This window comes from Amblyraja radiata, chromosome 28, assembly GCF_010909765.2.
Source record: "Amblyraja radiata isolate CabotCenter1 chromosome 28, sAmbRad1.1.pri, whole genome shotgun sequence".
NCBI classification, from domain to species: Eukaryota; Metazoa; Chordata; class Chondrichthyes; order Rajiformes; family Rajidae; genus Amblyraja; species Amblyraja radiata.
Genome location: NC_045983.1, coordinates 27,824,311 through 27,845,388, shown reverse-complemented (window position 1 = coordinate 27,845,388; position 21,078 = coordinate 27,824,311).

The window sequence follows — 21,078 nt, the reverse complement described above, 5'->3', positions numbered from 1 at the left end:
AGAGGGGGAACTTGTAGAATGGTACCAATTCAACGAAATTCTTTACGATAAATCCAGAGAGGATTACAGAAACATGGAGAAAAAACGGAACCTGCTGGAGACGAAGGCTGCGGAGTATCCCGCCCGGGTGCTCATGTGAGTATATATAACGATATATTAGTACATCAACAGGAAAACCATTTAATGTTATCCATGATTTAAAAACATACATTGCTATTGATGTAAAAGTGCTGTTTTTGCAGTTAACATAAACTTCTCTTATAAGTGTGTCTGTGCCCTGCAGCTGCAAAGTAAAAAAGTCGCAGACAGCTTTTACGCGCTCTGTGTTTGAAGTTGGAATCATGTCTCCAAGAGCCATAAAATAAATTATGCATGAGGGCAGGCAATTCTCACTTGTAATGCTTGTCTTAAAAAAGGCTATCTGTATTTACAAACTTGTACTCAGGTATCCAAGAAGCACAAGAAATACCACATTAAATGCGGAGGGCAGGCTCTTAAACAGGCCTCTATTTACTGTCCAGAACTTTTAATATAACGGAAGACATCCAATGCTAGAAGTTCTATTTAATTCCACCACTCTACTTTAATGCAGATGACCAACTCATGCAATGGTTCACGAATCAGCACATTAAGCAGTTTATCATATTGTCCAAATAGAGGCCTCCGTTGAAAGATGGGCTTCACCCAGTGAGACTTCCTCTTAATTCTCTTTTTAATTAATCTCACCCTTCTGCCTTCACGCAAGCGTCCTCGATTCACATAGAGGGCTGCTGCATACAGCGCGTCAATGTAAAACACCACCATCCTGTACTCGAAACTACTTAGTACAGGCATGTCTCCAAATGAGCCAATTCAACCAAGGGAGGATATTTATAGTGTGTGAAAAAAAAAGTGACATCATTTGTGCCACGTGATGATTTAACAACACTTCACAGTTCACAATGTTCATTCAAGATTTAACGGGAAAGCTCGGGAGACGGACAAGTCACTCGCACAAATAACAGAAATGCCGAGTACGCGTGGGAACTCTTTATCTACCCCCCGTTATATCGTGTGATATCGTGCTAGACCACGACCACTTCACTCTGGTTACATCTTGCGTCAAGTCGCCCCGTGAGAAAGCCCCTTAAGTTTCTATAAGATCCCCCCTCAATCTTCTAAATTCTAGCGAGTACAAGCCGAGTCTATCCAGTCTATCTTCATATGAAAGTCCTGACATCCCAGAAATCAGTCTGGTGAACCTTCTCTGCACTCCCTCTATTGCAAGTACACTTTACACTTATATCAAGCCATTTAATCTGTAAACCTGTACGTCTTTGGAGTGTGGGAGGAAACCGGAGATCCCGGAGAAAACCCACGCGGGTCACGGGGAGAACGTAAAACTCCGTACAGGCAGCACCTGTAGTCAGGGTCGAACCCGGGTCTTTGCTGCTGAAAGGCAGCAACTCTAGTGCTGCGCCACCGTGTTTATTGTTCTTGCCGCACCTATCTATTGGGGTCAAGGAAAGAGCGTTCACGTCGCGGCCCTGTTTCCACCAATGTTTCCACCACCACGCACAAGAAGCACAAGACAGACACCATTGTATGCAGATGCCGAGAAGTGTGTTCAGCTCTGGCTGAACAACATCTAATCTTGTGTGTGGACTCGATAAGAAGAAGAGCTATCTATTTAAGGGCCTGTCTCACTGCGGCGACCTAATCTGCGAGTTTAGAAGAGTTTGCCCTTGACTCAAACTCGCAGCATGGTCGACATGTGGTCCTTATGAGGTCACTGGAACTCTCTTTCATGCTCGAGGGAAGTTCCCGCATACTCACGGCCTCAGTTTGGTCGAGGAAAAATGTTCAGCATGCTGAAAAAATTTCCGCGAGTAAAAATTGGTCGGCGTGGTTCTTCTGAACTCGTAGTGCAGTGGAGTGGGGTCGCTATGTAGTTACAGGCAGTCGAGGGCAGCCGTAGGCAATTTCCTTCGCTGACCGGGCATTTTAATTGGCTCATTGGCGGTTTTCAGGACCAAGAAAAGCCGACCGGTAATTTAAATGCCCGCTAAACTTTACTATAAGTTGTCTGGCTTCTTAAAAGCGTCTCCACTCCCTCTCCTCCCCCCCCCCTTCTCTCCCCTTCTCTCCCCCTCTCTCCTACCCCCCCCCCCCCCCGCACTCTCTAAAGGACTTACCGTACACTGTGCAGCCGTCTTTTACCTTCCTGTTCATCGCCGGTGTGAATTTCAGACAGCGCTCCCCTGCTTTCCCTGTCCCCCGCCTTTGCGATGTGTGTGTGTGTGTGTGTGTGTGTGTGTGTGTGTGTGTGTGTGTGTGTGAGTGTGTGTGTGTGTGGTTTAGGTGTGTGTGTGTGTGTGTGTGGTGTGTGTGTGAGTGTGTGTGTGTGTGTGTGTGTGTGTGTGTGTGTGTGTGTGTGTGTGTGTGTGTGTGTGTGTGTGTGTGTGTGTGTGTGTCTGTGTGTGTGTGTGTGTGTGTGTGTGTGTGTGCGGTCGGTCGGTCGATCCAGCTCGCGGTTTCCTCACTGACGGTCGATCCAGCTCGAGGTTTTCCAGGCGAGTGCCCTCGAGCTTGAAGGTCGAAGACAGTCGCTGAAAGGTCGCGTCAGTGGGACAGGACCTTTATACTTCTTTCGGTGTCTGATAGCTGCAGGGAGATTGGAAATGAACACATCACGACAGATTGAATTACACAGTTCAGGGCCGTAACATCACATCAATCCTGACAATTTGGACTGAGTTATGGGGGTGAAAGTTGAATTCACAAGTGAGGTGCAGCAAGAGAGGGTGCAGGCAAAAAATAAATAATGGCAGCAATATGAGGTGCCAGCATTTCTTTGATGAAGATAGACACAAAGTGCCGGTGTTACTCAGACGGCCAGGCAGCACCTCTGGAGGAAGAAAAGGATGGGTGACATTTTGGGTCAGAACCTTTCTTCAAACCCGGAACGTTACCCATCCTTTTTCACCAGAGATGCTACCTGACCCAGCTGAGTTAGACACAAAAAGCTGGAGTAACTCAGCGGGTCAGACAGCATCTCTGGAGAAAAGGAATAGGTGACGTTTTGGGTCGAGGCCCTTCTTCAGACTGAGAGTCAGGGGAAAGGGAAACGAGAGATGAAGACAGCAATATAGAGAGATATGGAACAAATGAATGGAAGATTTTCAAAAATGTAACAACTATCGACTGACGCCTATTCTAAACCTACTGACTCTCACAACTATCCAGACTACACTTCTTCCTACCCTGCTTCCTGTAAAGACTCTATTCTCCGAAAATATGCTGCCTGTCCCGCTGAGTTACTCCAGCTTTTTGTGTCCATCTTCGGTTTAAACCAGCATCTGCAGTTCCTTCCTATACATTTGACCTGCTGAGTTACTCCAGCACTTTGTGACTATCTTCAGTATAAACCAGCATCTGCACATCCTTCCCACCACAGCTTTTCTTTGCTGGTTGCTTTGGATTTGACATCAACCAGTCCATTCGTCAGAGGGGAGATGAGTGTGGCAAAAAAAGCCAGGCGACGTGAGGAAATATTATTTGACACTTACAGGTACGTGCAGGGCGGCCATGGTGGCACAGTGGTAGAGTTGCTTCTTCTCCTTATCGAGTCCACACACAAGATTAAAAGTTGTTTTCAGCCACTTCTCGGCATCTGCATGCAATGGTGTCTGTCTTGCAAATCTTGTGCTTCATGTGCGTGGTGGTGGAAAGATTGGTGGAAACGGGGCCGCGACGTGAACGCTCTCTCCTTGACCTCGGCACAGTTGCTGCCTTACAGCGCTTGCAGTGCTGGAGACCCGGGTTCGATCCCGACTACGGGCCGCTATCAGTATGCAGTTTGTATGTCCTCCCAGTGGTTTTTCCCCGTAATTTTTGGTTTCTTCGCACACTTACTTAGCTTGGTGTAGGTGTAAATTGTCCCTAGTGTGTGTAGGGTAGTGTTAATGTGCGGGGATCGCTGGTCGGTGCGGACTCGGTGGGCTGTAGTGCCTGTTCCACGCTGTATATTTAAACTGAACTGAACTTCACTCAGACTACTGTTCACTCTGAGAAATAACAATCAGCACTGGATGCAACATAAGCGTTGAGCTTTGATTTGTGTCTAACATACACATGGTCGGTGGCGTAGCGGTAGAGTTGCTGCCTGACTGCGCCAGAGACCCGGGTTCGATCCTGACAACGGGTGCTGTCTGTACAGAGTTTATACATTCTCCTGCGTGGGTTTTATCCAAGGTTTCCTCCCCACACTCCAAAGACGCACAGCTTTGTAGGTTAATTAGATGGGTATGAATGTAAAAATAGTCCCTACTGTGTGTGGGGTAGTGTTAAAGTCCAGGGATCACTGGTCGGTGCGAACTCGGTGGGCCGAATGGCCTGTTTCCACACCATATCTCTAAATTAAACTAATCCATCAAAGAGATGTCAGGCAGGGACAAACTCCACCAATCCTAACCACAATCTCTTGAAATTCAATGAATCTAAACAATAATAAAACTATTTTGTAGACCCGTCTCATTATCTCACGCTGTGCGAATATATTCCAGCTGAAACACACATTCGCTTTTATACTACTATCTTGTTTCACCCACTGTGATTGAATGGCCTCATTAATCACAATGCACTGGTAGTTTTCGAATACTGAATGTAAACAGAATTTAAATATAGTTTTAATCTTCCAGGCAGTACATGATGATATTTCCTCTTTCTGACAGTGAAAAATCTTACATCGTCATGTGTTGTTGATCCCACTAAAGCAAGTAGCCCAATTTACTATCTAAAAAAACAATGATTATTGATGTGTTCCAAGATTGCGTGAGTCCACATCTAGGAGCTAATATTTAGAGTCAACCTTCTAGAGTAGACATAGACTCTCACCCACCGCATGAAAGTCACAAACAGAAGACCAGGCTATAGGACTTTCCGTAGAGAGGCCATTAAAAAACACTTTAGCATACAATCGTAGATTCATATAGTGTTGAAACAGGCCCTTTGGCCCAACGTGTCCACACTGACCAACATGTCCCATCTACACTAGTCCCACCTGCCTGTTTTTGGCCCACATCCCTCTAAACCTGTCCTATCCATGTACCTGTCTGAATGTTTCTTAAACATTGCAATAGCTCCTGCCTCAACTACCTCCCCCGGCATCTCGTTCCATACACCCACCACCCTTTGTGGTGATAAATGGATGTTCTTAGAATACATCGACCAGTTATCCATATTTGGAGACAGGACCATAAACAGTGAACTATTAATTTCATGGCAGAAGTATAATCAGATTCGAACGACTCTGCCTATGTGGTAGTACTTCCTGGCGGGCCATGGCGGTGGACTGGGAACGCGGCCGGAGGTCCCCTATCGAGGCACCGCGGTCTCGATGCCCCCCGGATCGCCGCGTAGAAGCCCGAGTCGGAGCCTCGGAGATCGGAGTCCGGGTCGGGTGGAGCTGAGGCCCGGGTCGGCACCACGGAGGTGTGATGTGGAGCGTCAACAGAGGTGAGGCCTCGCGACGATGGAGCCTTGGCGGTGGTGAAGCCTCGCGGCGGCGGCGGTGAAACCCGCGGTCGACGGTCGATGACAGCGTGGAGGACCACCGTGAGGGAGGAGGGGGAAGAACAATGGACAATGAGGGGGGGACAGAGGACAATGGGGACCTGGCGTGGGGGAACTGATTGGGGGGGTTGGGTTTGAGGGCAAAAGGAGGAGCCGGCGTGCTTGGTAGGTGGCTGCTATTGTATACATTGGATATGCAAGCAAAGAATCTCTCTGTGACTTAGTCACGTGACAATAGAGCTGTGTGTCTGAAACTGGTGAATGGTTCATCCAAGGGCGAATTACATTATTTTGGGGTGAATGAATCTAGAGGGGTGAATGAAGGGTGAATGACTTAATTTATTCAATAATTTTTTCTATACTTAAAAAAGCCATTGCCATTAAATTGGTTAGTAAACTCTTATTGGTTTTAATGTGACAATAAAGTATTCCTATTCCTATTCCGATTCCATTGATCGCTCAAATAAAAAGAGAAATGTTGGAAAGCCCAGCAGGAGAGCAGTCCTTGTATGGATAGGAAAGATTCAGTGAGGTATTTGGTAAATGACAATAGCTGATCTTGGTCGCCATGGTCGAGTTGAAGGGTTTGTTTCTATGCTAGATAATTCTGTTGACAGAGTCAAGGGCCTGTCCCACTTGGGAGTCATTTGCGCGTCATTTACGCAACATAATTTACGCGTCCCGACACACATGATGCACGCATGGTGCGCATTACGTGCGCATGGTGCATGGTGACGTCGGCAGTCACGCGCGGTCACGTGCGGCGCCCCAGGATTTTGGGATGTATCAGATCTTTGCCCGCCATCTGCGTGACGCGCAAATGACGCCCAAGTGGAACAGGCCCTTTAATGTTTCTTCAGGACTGCGAATAGTGAGAAAACTAGCGTGTTTTAAGTTGCAAGGAAGGTGGAAATTGCTTACATTGACCACGGCTCAAGATCACCATAAACACACAACTACCCATCGCCTCCCACAGCCAGCCCTTAAAGCTGGATGGATGGAGCCAAGAGGCAGCACTGTCTCTGTACTGGCCGTGCTACTGCGCCACCAATGTTCTTGCTAATAAGAGGAGAGGTTGTGGTTGTATTGTTGTCTCTGTGGTTCTGTGGATGGCACTACACGCTGAAGCAAGACAGTGCACGGGCAGCTCATTAAATCACTTACCTTTCCCATTTATGTTTTGCAAAGCAGTCTGCTCCCAGTACGAAGCTCAGATTTCACCACCCTTTGCTGTTTACGGCGCAGAATGCCAACAGGCGGTAATGTGATCAGAGGCCCGTTGTCAAAGGACAGATGATGGAAGAGAATACAAAGCAAATCAATGCCTTCAGATTGTAACTGCTCAGGAATATTATTATGCAGCAAGTGCCCGGTAGTTATCATCAATTTTTGTGATTTGCACATGCATTAGATGAAACCACCATACATCAAAATCCAAAACAAGCTATCGTTTTGCATCCTCAGTAATGTGAATTTGAAGACAAAGCTAGTTGTTTATCTCCTCCTTTCGCCTTCATAACTTAACTAAATTATTCATGGTATACGGTTTTTATCCACTGGATTTTAGTTTTGTATTCTTAGGGTATAGACATCACTGGTGTGCATTACTCCTTCACACAGCCCCGAGATGGCGGGATGAATGTCATCTATAGAGATCAGTTTGAAGTTTTAACCCGAGCACGTGTGAGGTGTGGCACTTTTTGGAGGTCGTACGTAAAGGGAAAATTATACCATTAACGGCGTGACCCTTGACAGTGTTGAGGCACGGTGGGATCTGAGAGTCCAAGTCCATAACTTGCTGAGAGCAGCAACACAAGTGGATTGAGTGGTAAGGAAGGCGTATGGCATGCTTGCCTTCATCAGTCGGGGCATTGAGTATTAGAGGCGGGAAGTCACGATGCAAGATGTCACGATATATGTCTGTTATGCTGCCGCAAGTAACAAATTCATTGTTCCGATTCGGGATATATGATAATAAAATAATACGGGTTGGTGTTAAGTGGTGATGACTCTGTGTGAGTGAGTGTGTGTGTGTGTATGTATGTGTTTGTGTGTAGGTGTGTGTGTGTGTGTGTGTGTGTGTGTGTTTGTGTGTAGGTGGGTGTGTGTGTGTGTGTGTGTGCTTGTGTTTGTGTGTGTGTGTGTGTGTGTGTGTGTGTGTGTGTGTGTGTGTGTGTGTGTGTGTGTGGGTGTGTGTGTGTGTGTGTGTGTGTGTGGGTGTGGGTGTGGGTGTGGGTGTGGGTGTGGGTGTGTGTGTGTGTGTGTGTGCATCTGTTTGTGTGCAGGTGGGTGTATGTGTGGCGGACTTTTGTATATGTGTGTGTATATGTGTGTGGGTGTGTATGTGGGGGGGGTGTATGCGTGTGGGTGTGGAGGTTTGTGTATGTGGGGGTGTGTATGTGTGTGCACGTGGGTGTTTGAGTGTGCATGTGTTTGTGTGTAGGTGTGTGTGGGCTTTTGTATATGTGTATATGTGTGTGGATGTGTTTGTATATGGGTGTGTGTATGGGTGGGTGTACATGTTTGTATACGTTTGCGTATGTGCATTTGCGAGGTTCTCCTCGTCTCTCCGACGAGAGTTCTGCAACATCCTACCTCGCTGCTCCCCTTTGTCTCGTTTTCACACCTCACACTTCCTCATCTCTGCATCTCCCTCTCCCCTGACTCTCAGGCTGCGGAAGGGTCTCGACCCGAAACGTCACCCATTCCTTCTCTCCAGAGACGCTGCCTGTCCCGCTGAGTTTCTCCAGCATTTTGTGTCTGTCTTCGGATTAAACCAGCATCCGCAGCTCCTTCCTGCAACAGATAACACTGTGTTTGTTTTAAAAGATGTCAGTCATCAAGGCGTGGTACACAGAGTGAACAGACAGGTGGTGGTGAAGCAGACGTCAGTGAACTGACGGTATGGTCATCTGGTACAAAGGAGGCCAAGAAACCAAGAACCAAGAACCAAGCACCAAGAGGCATATCACAACGCGATTTTTATTTATTTTTAAACATTGACAACGGATTAGATAAGCAGTGGTGCGGAATTTAGGTGCAGGAAGGAAGTGCAGATGCTTGTTTTACACCGAAGAAAGATGCAAAATGCTGGAGTAACTCAGCGGGACAGGCAGCATCTCTGGCTAGAAGGAATGGGTGACGTTTCGGGTCAAGACCCTTCTTCAGACTGAGAGTCACGGGAGACGGAGACATGGAGATATGGAAGGGTAAGGTGTGAAAACGAGAGATCAAAGGGGATGAGGGTCAGAGGGCATTGTAGAATGGATCAATGTTGGCTGAGGGGAAGGTGACAACGAGACGTACAATTGGTAACATTTAAAGAGGAGGACAGAAATACTAATCGGCAATGGCGGACTGGGTCTAAAAATATTGGTTGCCAGGAGACAAAGGGGGCCCACTTCATCAGGGGCCCACTTGCCATCGGGCAAGCTGACACCCTGGCCAGTCCGCCACTGCTAATCGGAGAGCTCGGATGGGGGAGGGATGGAGAGAGAGGGAAAGCAAGGGTTACTTGAAGTTAGAGAAGCCAATATTCATACCGTTGGGTTGTAAACTGAGGATGGGCACAAAATACTGGAGTAACTCAGCGGGATAGGCAGCAAGTCTGGAGAGAAGGAATGTGTGAGGCCCTTCTTCAGACTCTTCTTAAACTGAGGATTCTTCTTAAACTACCTCACTCGACCCAGCTAATCTGCTTTCCATGTGCGTTTTTATTAATACAGCCATATCATTTGTGTCAGCCCATTTTCAATCCTAGCATGTTTTGTCACCAAAGAAATGGAGCTGTTCTTTAATATGACTTTACAGCTCATTTGATATCAATATGAAAGCAGCTAAGGATCATATTCAAGGTGTAGAAGTACGTCTCTAAATTTTGATATAGATTTTCTCACAAATAGAAAAGCTAATGAAAGGGCCGCTCGAAATGGGATAATGTAGGCTTCAAATGTTTCCACTTTTGAGGTAGGGGCGATCCTTAATACAATCCCATAAATATATAGTAGCCATTAATAAAACTCGGGACCCTCTTTCAGATTGAATATCTCAGGGGCTCCAAAGAAAACAATCCAGTTCTGTCCTGCCGCTCCTTGCGGTTAAGTCCCTCTAATTCCCTCTAATCCAAGCTGTGTTGTGGTGTCCTTCAAAAATTGGAGAAAATAAAGAGTTTGTGCATCCTCCCGATAACTATGTGTCTCCTTTTCTCCTGAATCCCACAGATGTGCTGATTAAAAGGCCACTAAAAATCACTACTTTTGTTGGCACTGGGCCCGCACTCGCTGGAGTTTAGAAGAATGAAGGGGGGGGACCTCATTGAAACAGACAGAATAGTGAAAGGCTTGGATAGAGTGAATGTGGAGAGGATGTTTCCACTAGTGGGAGAGTCTAGGACCAGACGTCATAGCCTCAGAATGAAAGGACGTTCTTTTAGGAAGGAGATGAGGAGACATTAGTCAGAGGGTGGTGAATCTGTGGTGAAAAGGAATAGGTGACTTTTCGGGTCGAGTCCCTTCTTCAGACTGAGAGTCGGGGGGGTAGGGAAACTAGAGATATGAAAATGTACTGAGATGGCTCCGATGGCCAAAGAGCCAACAATGGTCCGTTGTTGGCTGCGGAGGAGGTGAAAACGAATGGCTACGAACAGTGAAACTAACAAGACGACGAGTGTGGGGGAGGGATGGAGAGAGAGGGGAGGCAAGGGTCACTTGAAATTAGGGAAATCAGTATTCATACCGCTGTGTTGTAAGCTGCCCAAGCAAAATATGAGGTGCTGTTCCTCCAATATACGTGCAAGAAAGAGCAACCATCATCCCTGGAACCGTGGGATACAGTTTGGAGAATGAATCGCGATTAATGATCGCAACATTACATTACATGTTGGTTGAGGTCGTCAAGCTAAATTGCACAGCCTCAGAATGAAAGGACGTTCTTTTAGGAAGGAGATGAGGAGACATTTCTTTAGTCAGAGGGTGGTGAATCTGTGGAATTCTTTGCCGCAGAAGGCTGTGGAGACCAAGCCAGTGGATATTTTTTAAGGCAGAGAGAGATAGATTCTTGATTAGCACAGGTGTCAGAGGTTACAATACAATACAATACAATACCTTTTATTTGTCATTTGAACCTCACATGAGGTTCAAACGAAATTTGGTTTCTGCAGCCATACAAAAAAAGTACCAAGACACACACCAACACAATTCAATTCATATAAACATCCATCACAGTGAGTCCTCCTCACTGTGATGGAAGGCAAAACTTAAACATGTCTCTCCCCTGCACTCCCCTCTCCCCCCCATGTCAGAGTCAAAGACAGAGTCAAAGCCCCCGGCGGGCGATGTTAAATGTCCCGCAGCCATTAAAGCCACGCCGGGTGATGCAAGGCCACGCACCGGGCTCTTGGTGTTGGAGCCCCGGCGGAGAAGGGGTTATGGGGAGAAGGCAGGAGAATGGGGTTAGGAGGGAGAGATAGGGTACCCATGAATGAATGGCAGAGTAGACGTGATGGCCTAATTCTACTCCTATCCCTTATGACCACTTAGTGTCAGGAAATGTCAAGAAAAACCGAAACGTTTGAGAGAATAAATTCCAAGCACTAATGGAATTGTTCTGAAGAATGTCACCATGGACTCAATGGGCCAAATGGCCTCCATGTGTCCTGTAATGAGTAAGTATGTAGGAAGGATCATGCAGATGCTGGTTTCCACCGAAGATAGACACAAAATTCTGGAGTAAATCAGTGTGTAAGGCAGCATCTCTGGAGAAAAGGAATAGGTGACTTTTCGGGTCGAGTCCCTTCTTCAGACTGAGAGTCGGGGGGGGTAGGGAAACTAGAGATATGAAAATGTACTGAGATGGCTCCGATGGCCAAAGAGCCAACAATGGTTCGTTGTTGGCTGCGGAGGAGGTGAAAACGAATGGCTACGAACAGTGAAACTAACAAGACGACGAGTGTGGGGGAGGGATGGAGAGAGAGGGGAGGCAAGGGTCGCTTGAAATTAGGGAAATCAGTATTCATACCGCTGTGTTGTAAGCTGCCCAAGCAAAATATGAGGTGCTGTTCCTCCAATGTACGTGCAAGAAAGAGCAACCATCATCCCTGGAACCGTGGGATACAGTTTGGAGAATTAATCGCGATTAATGATCGCAACATTACATTACATGTTGGTTGAGGTCGTCAAGCTAAATTGCACGGTTCCACAAGAGCCAAACGTGTGCAGTGACGGTGGATTTTCACACTGAAATAATATCCATCTGGTCAAACGAGACCGCATTTAAGCAGCTTCATAAACCTTTGCCCAAGAATCTGTCTGAACTCCATGAATTCTGAACTCAAGAGGACGTGAACAGTGAACGCATTTAATTGAAAGCAAAATAATTACATCAGTTCATAAGTTCATAAGTGATTGGAGCAGAATTAGGCCATTGGGCCCATCTAGTCTATGCCGCCATTCAATCATGGCTGATCTATCTTTCACTCTCAACCCCATTCTCCTGCCTTCTCCCCATAACCACTGACACCCGTACGAAACAAGCCTCCATCTATCTCTGGCTTAAAAATATCCATTGACTGGGTTTCCACAGCCTTCTGTTAAGGGGGGAAACTAATAGGAGGTGGTAACAGGCTGAGAAGGTATAATGTATAGGGAGACTTGCGATAGACAAGCGAGAGAAGGGTCTCGACCCGAAATGTCACCTGTTCCTATTCTCCAGAGATGCTGCCTGACCCGCTGAGTTACTTCAGCAATTTTTGTCTATGTGAGATGGTATAAAGTACGGGGAGGCTTGTGTGAAGCATAAACGCTTCCAGCTGAGCCTGTTTCGATACAATACGATACGATATGACACGACACGATACGATACGGTACAACTTCATTTATCCCAGGAGGGATAACCGAAGATCTCGAACAAAACCCACAGAAGTTGTTTGCTTCCAATAGCGAGCTCGGATTTATGGTCAATCTACCTTGAGCATATATCAATCTTCACATGTCCCATAAACTTTAACAGCTCCTTTTAACTCTGACTTGCTCCAGATTATCCATGCACCGTCCCTGGATTGACGACCTTCCATGTCCTCCTTGGCCAATGCAATCAGAAAGTGTTCATTTAAATTTGCTGCCAAACCACCTGTCTCTACTAATAGTTTATCACTTTGGTCTGCAAGTGCGTTCACTCTTCCCCTAGCTAACACTGTCACTGTTGATAGATGTACTTAAAGAATGTGTAAGAAGGAACTGCAGATGCTGGTTTACACCAAAGATAGACACAAAACTCTGGAGTGACTCAGCGGGCCAGGTAAGGTCTCTGTAGAGAAGGAATGGGTGACGCATCGGGTCGGTTCAGACTGGAGAGTCATGGGAGAGGGAAACTAGAGATAGAGACAAGGTGAGATTCAGCTGGAAGGTCCAATATCAATATTTGAGCGGGAAGGTGGCGCAGCGGTAGAGTTGCTGCCTTACAGCGCCAGGGATCTGGGTTCGATCCTGACTACGGGTGCTGTCTGTACGGAGTTTCCACATTGCCCCTGTGACCTGCGTGGGTTTTCTCCGGGATCTACGGTTTCCTCCCACACTCCAAAGACGTGCTGTACAGGTTTGTGGGTTAATTGGCTTGGTATAAATTGCAAAAAAAGTGTGTTGGGTAGTGTTAATGTGCGGGGATCACTGGTCGGCGCGGACTTGGTGGGCTGAAGGGCCTGTCACGTCTCTGTATCTCTAAAACTAAAAAAAACTACAACTAAATTCAGGTTTGATTCGTTCAAATGCGCAAGTCTACAGAGGACAATGTCGCTTTTAAAATGCTCTGTCTTACTTAAAGAATGTCTTGGGATTTTCTTTAATGGTATTTGGCAGGGAGAAGGCCCCTTTTTGCCCTCCTAATTTCTATCTTAAATTCTCACCTACACTCTCTCTACTCCTCAAGAGACAGCCTTGATCCCAACTACCTACACCTGCCATATCTTTCCCTTTTCACCTGATCTAACACAAGCTTTTCACTGTACCAAGTCTGTTGCTGAAGGTGCTCCTCAGGTAGACCAGTGTGTCATGGAGGGGGTGAGCTGTACTGTCCAAGATGCTCCGCAGTTTGAGGAGCATCCTCCCCTCCAAGACCACCTCCCATGAATCCAACTCCAACTCCGCCCCCAGGACGGAGCCAGCCTTCCTGATGAGTTTGTTAATTCTATTGCCGTCCGCGGCCTTCGCCCCTGCTGCCCCAGCAGACGGCAGCGAAGAGGTTTGCGCTGGCTACCTGTATCATCGTGTATCACCCAGCGTGAAGAGGGGTCTCGACCCGAAACGTCGCCTATTCCTTTTCTCCAGAGATGCTGCCTGACCCGCTGAGTTACTCCAGCTTTTTGTGTCTATTCATCTTTGCCCTTCACCTTAATCGAAACATGCTTGCTCTGGACTGTTACTAACTCTCTCTTGACTCGGTTCTACGATGCTGGTGCTGATAAAGTATTGAATGTGTTGCTGCAGAATGTTCGCTGAATCTCATGAATAAGAAAGATGGTTAATTCCTAAGTAAGAGTGTGTTCTTAATGAGTGATAAGACTGCACATTTAAGTAGTAATCCATCAAGTGTTCTATTGATACAAACTGGATAAGTATTCTAACCGTGTGTGCAATTTAACAAGTGGAGAGAATGATTTAATAGTCCCCAAGGTATGCCAGGCAGTGTTCATGTCTGTGAAGAGGGTTCAGCTGCCACATGCACAGGTCATGATATTGTTCATGACATCGTAGGTTATCACAGTCCCAGTTGCAACAGTCCTTGTAGACCACGTGAAGTCCAGAGCTGGGTTCCTGCGATTGTCGCCCAGTTCCGTGATTAAATATCAAGTGAGACAAAATGCAGAGTCTCTTCTGATTTATTGTGGCAGCGCGTGTGTTCATGTGTATATGCATGTGTGTGGATGTGCATATGTGTGTGTGTGGGTTATGTGCGTGCATATAGGTGTTTGTATGTATGTGAGTGTGTGTATTTGCATGTGTGTGTGCATGGTTATGTGTGTGTGTGTGTGTGTGTGTGTGTGTGTGTGTATGTGTGTGTGTGTATGTGTATGTGCATATGTATGTATGTGGTCATGTGTGTGCGTGTGTAAATGCATGTGTGCATGGTTATATGTGTGCATGCACATGTATATATGCATGTATATGTACATGTATGCTGTCTGTGTGTATGTGCATACACGCATATGCGTGTACATGTGAGTACGTGTGCTTGTGTGTGTTTGTGCACATGTGTATATGGGCACGTGTGTGTGTGTGTGGGTGCATGGGTGAGTGTGTGGGTGGGCGGTGTGCCAGTTTGAGTGAAAGTCTGCTATCTCTGAATAGAAGTTAACATTAGGATGGAAATAACTATTTGAACTTCATATGTGATCTCCAACATAGGGAGGCAGAGTGGCGCAGCGGTAGAGTTGCCACCTTACAGCGCCAGAGACCCCGGTTCGATCCTGACTACGGGTGCTGTCTGTTCAGTGTTTGCACGTTCTCCCTGTGACTATGTGGGTTTTCTCTGGGTGCTCTGACATCCTCCCACATACCTGAGACGTGCGTGTCCGTAGGATAATTGGCTTCTGTAACTTGTATGTAGGATAGAACTAGTGTACGGGCGATCATTGGTCGGCATGGAATCACTGGGCCAAAGGGCCTGTTCCCACGCTGTATCTCTAAACTAAACTCAATATACCTCAATAAAACATGCTTGGTGTTCTCTCCGTCCTTTGATGATTTCATGCTGCATCAGTCTACGGTGCTCATGTTGAAAGTTCGCACAAAATGTCGAGAAGCCAAGATGTGAAATGATGGTCGATGACCCAAAGTGTAATTCAAATACACTCCAGGGTAAGCGTGACACACTCCAGTAGGTATCGTAGGATTGTTCAATAACTCTGCAACCCGGATCTCACACAGATGGGCTGTTGTTCTACTTATGAACATTAGACAGAAGTCGACCATTTACTCCCGCGAGCCTACTTTGAACACAGAGGAAGAGGACTGGACTTTTTATTGCCTTCCCTCACAGTGGAAAATGTTGATTCTGCTGTGGGGGGGGGGGGGGGGGGTGGGACGTTCATGTTTTAAATTTTTTTTTTTAATTTTCTATATTTTTAAAATTCTATATTGTGTTGTGTTTTTTCTTTTTTCTTTTTGTATGGATGTATGGAAACCCAAATTCTTCTATGTACAGCACTTTGGCTTCAATGCGAGTTGATTTAAAAGTGCTTTATAAATAAATATTGATTGATTGATTGATTGATTGATAGTTTGTCAGCCTGTGGTCGATCTAGAACCATGTAGGTCTTTGTTCCATAATCCACAATATCATTGTAAAATAAACAGTCAATTACACGCTTAAATCTAACACTTAAACCAGTAGATACTGGCATTTGAGGACGACTGTTATGGAGTTATCAAGTCATGGAGTCATACAGTGTGGACAAAGACCCTTTCGGCCCAACTTGCCCACACCGACCAACATGTCCCAGCTACACTAGTTCCACTTGTCTGCCTTTGGCCCACATTGCTCTAAACCTGTTCCATCCACGTAGCTGTATGACTGACTTGGCAAATGAAATTCCTCGTATAGTCAAGTCAAGTCAAGAAGTTTATTCGTCACATACACATACGAGATGTGCAGTGAAATGAAAAGTGGCAATGCTCGCGGACTTTGTGCAAAAAGACAAACAAACAAACAACCAAACAAACTATAAACACAATCACATATTCTTTTACATATTAAATATTGTGGGCGGAAGGAAAAAACGTTCAGTAAAGTTAGTCCATATAACCATATAACCATATAACAATTACAGCACGGAAACAGGCCATCTCGACCCTTCTAGTCCGTGCTGAACACGTATTCCCCCCTAGTCCCATATACCTGCGCTCAGACCATAACCCTCCATTCCTTTCCCGTCCATATAACTATCCAATTTATTTTTAAATGATAAAAACGAACCTGCCTCCACCACCTTCACTGGAAGCTCATTCCACACAGCCACCACTCTCTGAGTAAAGAAGTTCCCCCTCATGTTACCCCTAAACTTCTGTCCCTTAATTCTCAAGTCATGTCCCCTTGTTTGAATCTTCCCTACTCTCAGTGGGAAAAGCTTATCCACGTCAACTCTGTCTATCCCTCTCATCATTTTAAAGACCTCTATCAAGTCCCCCCTTAACCTTCTGCGCTCCAAAGAATAAAGCCCTAACTTGTTCAACCTTTCTCTGTAACTTAGTTGCTGAAACCCAGGCAACATTCTAGTAAATCTCCTCTATACTCTCTCTATTTTGTTGACATCCTTCCTATAAATAGGCGACCAAAATTGTACACCATACTCCAGAATTGGCCTCACCAATGCCTTGTACAATTTTAACATTACATCCCAACTTCTATACTCAATGCTCTGATTTATAAAGGCCAGCACACCAAAAGCTTTCTTTACCACCCTATCTACATGAGATTCCACTTTCAGGGAACTGTGCACAGTTATTCCCAGATCCCTCTGTTCACCTGCATTCTTCAATTCCCTACCATTTACCATGTACGTCCTATTTTGATTTGTCCTGCCAAGATGTAGCACCTCACACTTATCAGCATTAAACTCCATCTGCCATCTTTCAGTCCACTCTTCCAACTGGCATAAATCTCTCTGTAGACTTTGAAAATCTACTTCATTATCCACAACCCCACCTATCTTAGTATCATCTGCATACTTACTAATCCAATTTACCACACCATCATCCAGATCATTGATGTACATGACAAACAACAGTGGACCCAACACAGATCCCTGTGGCACCCCACTCGTCACTGGCCTCCAACCTGACAAACAACCATCCACCATTACTCTCTGGCATCTCCCATTCAGCCACTGTTGAATCCATCTTGCTACTCCACCATTAATACCCAACCATTGAACCTTCTTAACCAACCTTCCACGAGGAACCTTGTCAAAGGCCTTACTGAAGTCCATATATACAACATCCACTGCTTTACCCTCATCAATTTCCCGAGTAACCTCTTCAAAAAATTCAAGAAGATTAGTCAAACATGACCTTCCAGGCACAAATCCATGTTGACTGTTCCTAATCAGACCCTGTTTATCCAGATGCTTATATATATTATCTCTAAGTATCCTTTCCATTAATTTGCCCACCACTGACGTCAAACTAACTTTTGGTCTATAATTGCTAGGTTTACTCTTAGACCCCTTTTTAAACAATGGAACAACATGCGCAGTACGCCAATCCTCCGGCACTATTCCCGTTTCTAATGACATTTGAAATATTTCTGTCATAGCCCCTGCTATTTCTACACTAACTTCCCTCAATGTCCTAGGGAATATCCTGTCCGGACCTGGAGACTTATCCACTTTTATATTTCTCAAAGGTGTCAGTACTTCCTCTTCTTTGAATCTCATAGTTTCCATAGCTACTCTACTTGTTTCCCTTACCTCACATAATTCAATATCCTTCTCCTTGGTGAATACCGAAGAAAATAAATTGTTCAATATCTCCCCCATCTCTTTTGGCTCTGCAGATAGCTGTCCACTCTGACTCTCTAATGGACCAATTTTATCCCTCGTTATCCTTTTGCTATTAGTATAGCTGTAGAAACCCTTTGGGTTTACTTTCACCTTACTTGCCAAAGCAACCTCATATCTTCTTTTAGTTTTTCTAATTTCTTTCTTAAGATTCTTTTTACATTCTTTATACTCCTCAAGCACCTCATTTACTCCATGCTGCCTATAATTATTGTAGATCTCCCTCTTTTTCCGAACCAAGTGTCCAATTTCCCTTGAAAACCAGGGCTCTTTCCGATTTTTACTATTTCCTTTCAACCGAACAGGGACATAAAGATTCTGTACTCTTAAAATTTCACCTTTAAATGTACTCCATTTCTCTTCCACATCTTTCCCATAAAACAAAATGTCCAAATTTACTCCTTTTAAATCCTTTCGCATCTCCTCAAAGTTAGCCTTTCTCCAATCAAAAATCACAACCCTAGGTCCGGTTCTGACCCTCTCCATAATTATATTGAAACTAATGGTATTGTGATCACTGGTCCCGAACTGTTCCCCAACGCATACCTCTGCCACCTGACCCGTCTCATTTCCTAACAGGAGGTCCAGCACCGCTCCTTCTCTAGTAGGTACTTCTATGTATTGCTGCAAAAAACTATCCTGCACACATTTTACAAACTCCAACCCATCCAGCCCATTTACAGAATGTGTTTCCCAGTCTATGTGTGGAAAATTGAAATCTCCCACAATCACTACCGTGTGCTTACTACTAATATCTGCAATCTCCTTACATATTTGCTCTTCCAATTCTCGCTCCCCATTTGGCGGTCTATAATACACCCCTATAAGTGTTGCTACCCCTTTCCCATTTCTCAGTTCCACCCAAATAGCCTCCCTAGACGAGCCCTCTAATCTATCCTGCCAAAGCACTGCTGTAATATCTTCCCTGATAAGCAATGCAGCACCTCCACCTCTTGCCCCTCCAATTCTATCACACCTGAAGCAACGAAATCCTGGAATATTTAGTTTCCAATTTTGAAATAATTTTGAAATAATTTATTGCCACACAACCAAGGTCGGTGGTATTTGGGTTGCACAGCCCTCCTGCAACCATGTTTCACTGATCGCCACAACATCATACTTCCAGGTGTCAATCCAAGCTCTGAGTTCATCCACCTTTCTTACAATGCTCCTAGCATTAAAATATACACATTTAAGAAACCCACCCTCTCTTATTCTCTGTTTATTGTCTTTTTCTTCTCTCTCCCCTACATTTTGGGTCAGAGTGCTACCATTCTCTGCCCCCTGCCTCACACACTGACTGCTAGCTTTCCCAATTTGAGTCCCTCCCCCCAACCATACTAGTTTAAAGTCTCCCCAGTAGCCTTTGCAAATCTCCCCGCCAGGATATTGGTCCCCCTCGAGTTCAAGTGCAACCCGTCCTTTCTGTACAGGTCACACCTTCCCCAAAAGAGGTCCCAATGATCCAGAAACTTGAATCCATACCCACTGCACCAGTCCCTCATCCACTCATTTATCCTCCACCTCGCTCCATTCCTACTCTCACTGTCGCGTGGCACAGGCAGTAATCCTGAGATTGTTACCTTTGCAGTCCTTCTCCTTAACTCTCTACCTAACTCCCTAAATTCTTCTTTCAGGACCTCTTCTCTTTTTTTACCTATGTCGTTGGTACCTATATGTACCACAACCTCAGGCTCCTCTCCCTCCCATTTCAGGATTTCTTGGACACGTTCAGACACATCCCTGACCCTGGCACCAGGGAGGCAAACTACCATCCGGGTCTCCTGTCTGCTTCCACCGAATCGCCTATCCGACCCCCTGACTATAGAGTCCCCTATTACAATTGCCCTCCTCTTCTTTTCCTTACCCTTCTGAGCAACAAGACCGGTCTTTATGCCAGAGGCCCGGCCGCTGTCGCTGCCCCCAGGTAGGCTGTCTCCCCCACCTTTACTCAAACATGAGTACTTATTTTCAAGGTGTACAGCCACCGGGGTACTCACTAGTCCCTGCCTCTGCCCGTTGCCCTTCCTAACTGTGACCCAGTTTTCTGTCTCCCGTGGTCTTGGAGTGACCACCTCGCTCTCCCTGAGCAAACAGAGGTCATCAAGTTGCTGTTCCAGGTTCCTAACACGGTCCCTTAGGAGCCCCATCTCGACGCACCTGGCGCAGATGTGGACATCTGGAGGGCACTCAGACTCCATGACCTCCCACATCTGACATCCAGAACAGTAAACTGCCCTGGCCCTCATTCTCCCCCTTGTCCAAATACAATAAAGCCTTACCCGGGATACAAGCCAGTCAGCTGCTTCCTCTAGTCCGTTTGACCAATCAGAGGCTTCCACCAGACTCCTTCTCTGGAAGTGAGATCTGCGAATGGAACGTTGCAGATTTTGGTTCCTCCCTCTGTCACGGCTCCTGGGCCTCTGTTGAGACAAGCCCCGCGATGGGTTTTTAACTCACCACACGGAGGTCGCTCCTCCCTCTGTCACGGCTCCTGGGCCTCTGTTGAGACAAGCCCCGCGATGGGTTTTTAACTCACCACACGAAGGTCGCTCCTCCCTCTGTAACGGCTCCTGGGCCTCTGTTGAGACAAGCCCCGCGATGGGTTTTTAACTCACCACACGGAGGTCGCTCCTCCCTCTGTAACGGCTCCTGGGCCTCTGTTGAGACAAGCCCCGCGATGGGTTTTTAACTCACCACACGGAGGTCGCTCCTCCCTCTGTCACGGCTCCTGGGCCTCTGTTGAGACAAGCCCCGCGATGGGTTTTTAACTCACCACACGGAGGTCGCTCCTCCCTCTGTAACGGCTCCTGGGCCTGGTGAGATAGGAGTTTACAGTCCGAATATTGCAAAACATAAAGTATTATTGCGATTGTGATTGTGATTGTATCTGTCTAAATGTTTCTTAAACATTGCGATAATGGCCTGCCTCAACTACCTCCTCCGGCAACTCGTTCCATACACCCACCACCCTAAAG